This window comes from Poecilia formosa, unplaced genomic scaffold (genome assembly GCF_000485575.1).
Source record: "Poecilia formosa unplaced genomic scaffold, Poecilia_formosa-5.1.2 Scaffold10, whole genome shotgun sequence".
NCBI lineage: Eukaryota > Metazoa > Chordata > Actinopteri > Cyprinodontiformes > Poeciliidae > Poecilia > Poecilia formosa.
Genome location: NW_006799949.1, coordinates 125,665 through 130,883, shown reverse-complemented (window position 1 = coordinate 130,883; position 5,219 = coordinate 125,665).

Sequence of the window (5,219 nt, the reverse complement as noted above, 5' to 3'; positions counted from 1 at the left end):
ACTGGAAGTACTTAAGTTTGGACTTTGACTAGGTCGTTCAACTGTGACAAGCATCTCTGTGCCTGCTGAAGAAAAGCATCCCCACAATATGATTCTGTCCCCACCTTATTTCACCATTGTTTCCACAAATGACCTTCTTCTACACGAAATGTACACTTGACTTATGGAAAGTGAACTTATTGTTGCTTCTTTCTTGATGTTCTTCCATAAAAATCAGAATTGTAGCAAGTATGAATAGTAATTATTCTGACAATAGATTCTCCTACCTGAGCTGTAGATCTGTGCAGCTCCTCCAAAGCAACCATTCTCAACTCGACTCTTTTTCTAGTTAATGTTCTCCATGCCCAGCCTTCAGATAAGTTTAGATAATATTACAGTTGTGCCATGCTTCCTTTTTTCAGACATGAGCTGAACGCTGCTCTGTGAATATTAACTTATCATTTAATCTGCTTTAAACTTCTCTTTATGGTTCTGTTTGCTTGCTAATGTTCCTCTGAGTTCTTCACAGAGAAGCCGTATTTAAAAAGATTAAGGAACAGACTATTGGACTCTTTATAAATTAGGAGACATCTGAAAGCAGCAGATTTTATTTGGGAGGATCAGAGCGAAGCGGGTCTTAATACAAATGCATCATACTTTTCTGAATTTTATTTGCAAAACAATTCCCTCTTTTCACTTTCTCTCTACTTTACTTCCCTGTAGGTCCTATTCTGAAGGTCTGTCACATGAAATCCCAATTACTCAGACATTTGTGATTTTAAGGACAATGTGGAAAAAATGTAGTTATGACTAGTTTGCAACATCCTGGATCAGTCATTTTTATACTTCACATAGGAAGAGAACAAAGAATAACCAAAGCCATAACCATTTAGCTCTTAATAAGAAATTAAATAAAACCAATTAAATGCAAGCATTGTACTGTTAAAATACATTTTAAAAAATGTATTGCAGTAGTTTGTGTCTATCTACACATCAGTCAGAGGTTCGACAAAGCAACTTATAATTTCCTTTGCTCTTAAACTAATCTTAGTAGATCTTCTGCACTGTATTGATTTTCTTCTTCGTTTATTGAAATCCAGAGGGATAGAGCACTAAGCTGTTAAATACAGGAATAGTTAAACTTTTTTAAGCTAGTTTCTGTGAAGTGACTATTAGTTTTCAGTATTAGCAACTATAGTTGATGTAAGCCCACCCTTTTTTTTTCCTTCAATCTTATTTTTTCAGTTAAAAAATTTCTTGTCCATGTTACTTTCTGGAGATGTGATTAGGCAGTATCAGACTATCTGTTCAGCTACGGCTATTGAGTCTGAGTTTTAGATGTTATTGATTTTAGATGTTCTTTTAGATATTCACCATAAATAAATTAAAAAAAAAAATTTCAAAAATGGAGTATTTAGAAGTGCATAAATCATCCCTATCCTGGGCAACACTCTAAGGTTGCACTTGCTGAATGGACCCAAAAGTTGTGTATTTAACATACTTCAGAGGTATTTTATCTCCACCACCAGGTCATATATTTTCGATGAAATTTACTCAGTAAATGTCACTTTCACTCTACTCTCTTATTCTTATTCTTCTGTATTCTGGCTATATTGCTCCAAAAAAGTCCTGTTAAACTTCAGTGATGCAGCCCATTATTTTAATGTTTCATAGTTTTCTTGAATTGAACTGAATTAAGTGATCAAATAAAAAGAAAAAAGAAAACTGGCTGGTTGCATGAGTTTGCTAAGAAAAAATAGGAAGTAGAAATAATGACAATGGATAATTTGTGTATATACTTGTAGAGCAGGTCATATGAGGTAAGAAATCCCCTTTGCAAAGTGAGTGAGTGACAGTTTTCACTGTTTTGTAACAGTTTCATTTTAAGCCATCAAGATTTTTTTTGATGTAGTCACTTTATTCTTTATGCTGTGTTATGCATTGTTTTCAGTGAGTTCATTGGTGTTATGCAGCTCAGCTCGACTGTACACAGTGGCCCCACGTGGCCTTGTCTCCAGTTCAGAAAAGTGGCACAGAGCAGATTTGTTTTTGCACGACATGTATTATTTGGATCTCAACTCAGCGAACAACCCGTCAATGGGACCGGTTGGGTTGTTTCCACTATCTGACCCTTTCTCGCTCTCTCTCTCTTTATTGTTGCAAATCTGGTTTTTGGGATTGGACCACTCTGTTCTGGGACACTTCTGTGGCGGGGCCTGTTTAATCGGCGTCCTCTCCCATGGCTGAGAATCAGCAGTCAGGAATGTGATCTGAGTGGGCACAATGACGCTTATCCTCCCCAACAAAGTTTTTTTCTTCTTCTTCTCCTCCTCACAAGATTTCCTTAATCGGATAATTCCTGTCTTATTGAACAAGGAGTGTAGATCATGGGCCGAGCTCTGGGAGAAAAACACTGGAGGAGAACTGAGGTCATTTATGACGGAGGAGTCTTGGACTGCTCTCACAGCTTTACAGTTCTGAATGGAGGGAGAGGTTTATTCATTAGGACCCCAAAAATCTTGGCGTGCTGCAGGATGGTCCACGTGTGTGAGTGTTTTTCGGTGTGTTTCCAAATGAGTGTGTATGTTTGCAAGTTTGTGATTGTACATTTGTGTGTGGGAAACCCAGGAAATCCAGTCTCCCATGCGCCAGCATCCATTGTGTTTGGTTTCCTCCTCTCTCTGTCCTTCTGAGTGACTGTGTGTGTGTTTAGCTGCAGAGCTTTCCTCTCTCGCTGCGGCTCTAATGAGACAGAGGAGGAAGTCCAAGCAGGAGGATTGCACTTGGCAGTGTTAACTCGAAACACTCTCATGAATGGGTCAGAGGATCTGTGTTGGTAGGATTATTATGTTCTAGAAGAAAAGAAAAATTTAAAAAATGGTGCTTTCATCCAAACTGTTTCTTCAGACACGCTTCTCCCTCCCCCCCTCCCTCCATCCGTTTGCAGATCCTTTCTTCATTCACAACAGAACAATCTGTCCAGAACACGCACATCAAAGAATCCAGCACAGTAAATAAAGACTGGGAGATCATATGCAGAGAGGGAGAGCCGTGGAATAAACCCAGACGCCACCCTTTGTGATGTTGACTGGATTGACTCTCTGTGGTTCCACTTCGCCTCACTTTCAACTTTATTGTTTTCCGGGAGGTACGGATAAATATGCACAGCATGCTGCCGTAGGTTTCACAAAGTAAAATTTTAAATATGTCTCAAACACAACACTGTGCAAACATCTTGACTTGTTACCTTTTATTGGATTTCTACAGGCTTCTGCGCTGTTTAGCAAAAATAAGTACATTTTATGTAGGTTGCCCTTTTCACATTAAAAATATCTCAAAGTGCTTCACAATGTAGTATAAAATAAAATGAAACAGAGGTGTGCACAAGATGTTATGAACAAAATGAAAAAAAAACAAAAAAACAACTGAAGAGGTAAGAAAAGTGGATGTAATGTTGGACGGCTAAAAATACCGAAATAAAAATAAACTACAGAGTAACAACTTTATGCCGTGACCATTATGGGAAGGCCGGTTTGAAAGGATCCTTTTTAAACTGCTTTTTAAAAGACACCACAAAGTAATCTGCTATCACCGAGTTTCCCAAAAACCACGAGAAACTTGCAAACGAAGTAACATTTCTGTTACAGCTGCAGAGATACAGAAACAACTTTATGCCAGGGAAAATCCCCGATGGATGCCTATAGGCTTCAAGGCAAGTGTGCATATTCCTGAGTCATCCGGTCGGAGTCAGAGACGTTGACTCTGACTCCGACTTCATGTATGCACCCTCTCATATATGCACTTACCTCATATATGCAAATGAGGTAAGTGCTTCTTACCTCATATATGCAGAACTACAAGTCATTCATGTTGTCAGTAGTTTTCATTTTAACTGCCAGATATTTTCAGGCTCTTTCAAGATGTTTCAAGTTTTTCTTTAGGCTTTAATTGTTTTCAAAATTTTAACCATCAGTTAATTAAAAAAATAATAGAGGAAAACTTATTGTCCTGATAGAGAAGAGAGCACATCCTGATCCCAAAAGCTTAGAAAAAGAAGCCCGGAAATAAATGTGGTGACATCATGTAATAAAACACAAACATAATGGACACATCTTTTGGAAACACATACTTTCTTTTCATGCTTACAGTCCTTGATGAAGTTATTTGTACGATTGTGAGTCTGAAGATTAAAATGTTGGTTCCCAACTCTGTTTTTCCACAGGATTTGTCAGCTTTCCACTGGTCATTGTGATCCATTGTCTTTCCAGGTTACTGTGACATTTGCTGCATGTTTTAAGGTGTTTTCCGCCACCGCTTCATATTCCATTACAGTGATCTGAGGAGACCAAACAAGCGGTAGCAGCACAGTTTAGGTTCGAGATGGTCACTACAGCTCTTACACAACATTGAGTTCACTGACCTGCTGTGTATCTGCACAGTCTGTTGTGTGGAAAACATTCACATTTGAGAACAACACACTTGCGGTGGGGAAATTCTTGATGAGAAACAGTCAGGATGGAGGATGTTGTTTTCCCCTCTTTTAATCACAAATGAGCAGGTTGGCCTTGGGCTGGACAGAAACAACTTTGTGAGAAAAAAAAACAAAAAAACTTTGTTGAAAGAACTTTTCAAATTTGCATAGTGAAGAGCTGGCCTATAATATGTTTAAAGCTAATGTTCTCTTATGTGATAAACCATATAGAATTTCTTCACTTTCAGCCATTTTCTATACAGCATGCCTCAGCAATTTCTTTTCTGGGATTGCACTTACTGTCACAAAACTCGATTTTATATCACAGCTGAGGAAACAATAGATACAGAAATGTTGTATATTACAATACTCCCTTTAAGAACTTGGAAGAAATGTCTCATAACTTAACTAGTGATCAGAATGTTAAAGTTTTATTTTTCTGGGACAAATACAAATAGTTTACCAGAACTATCGAGAGTATAACAGAATATCTTGTTGTTGCTGTTATTTTGTTTAGTTAAATAACTACAAAGGAGATTGATGGTAGAATAGGGAGAAAAGTTTTGAAAATCTTGCTATTCATAAACTTTGTCTCTCTTTTAAAAGTGTCAGGTTTAATATAGATTCTAAGTTACTATGATGAGTGACAGGATGAAATAAAACTGTTTGCAAATTCAATAAAAATGGAAAAACCTCTGCATATAAGCTGTGCCACAAAAGTTGCCACTATACATACATACATACATATATATATATATATATATATATA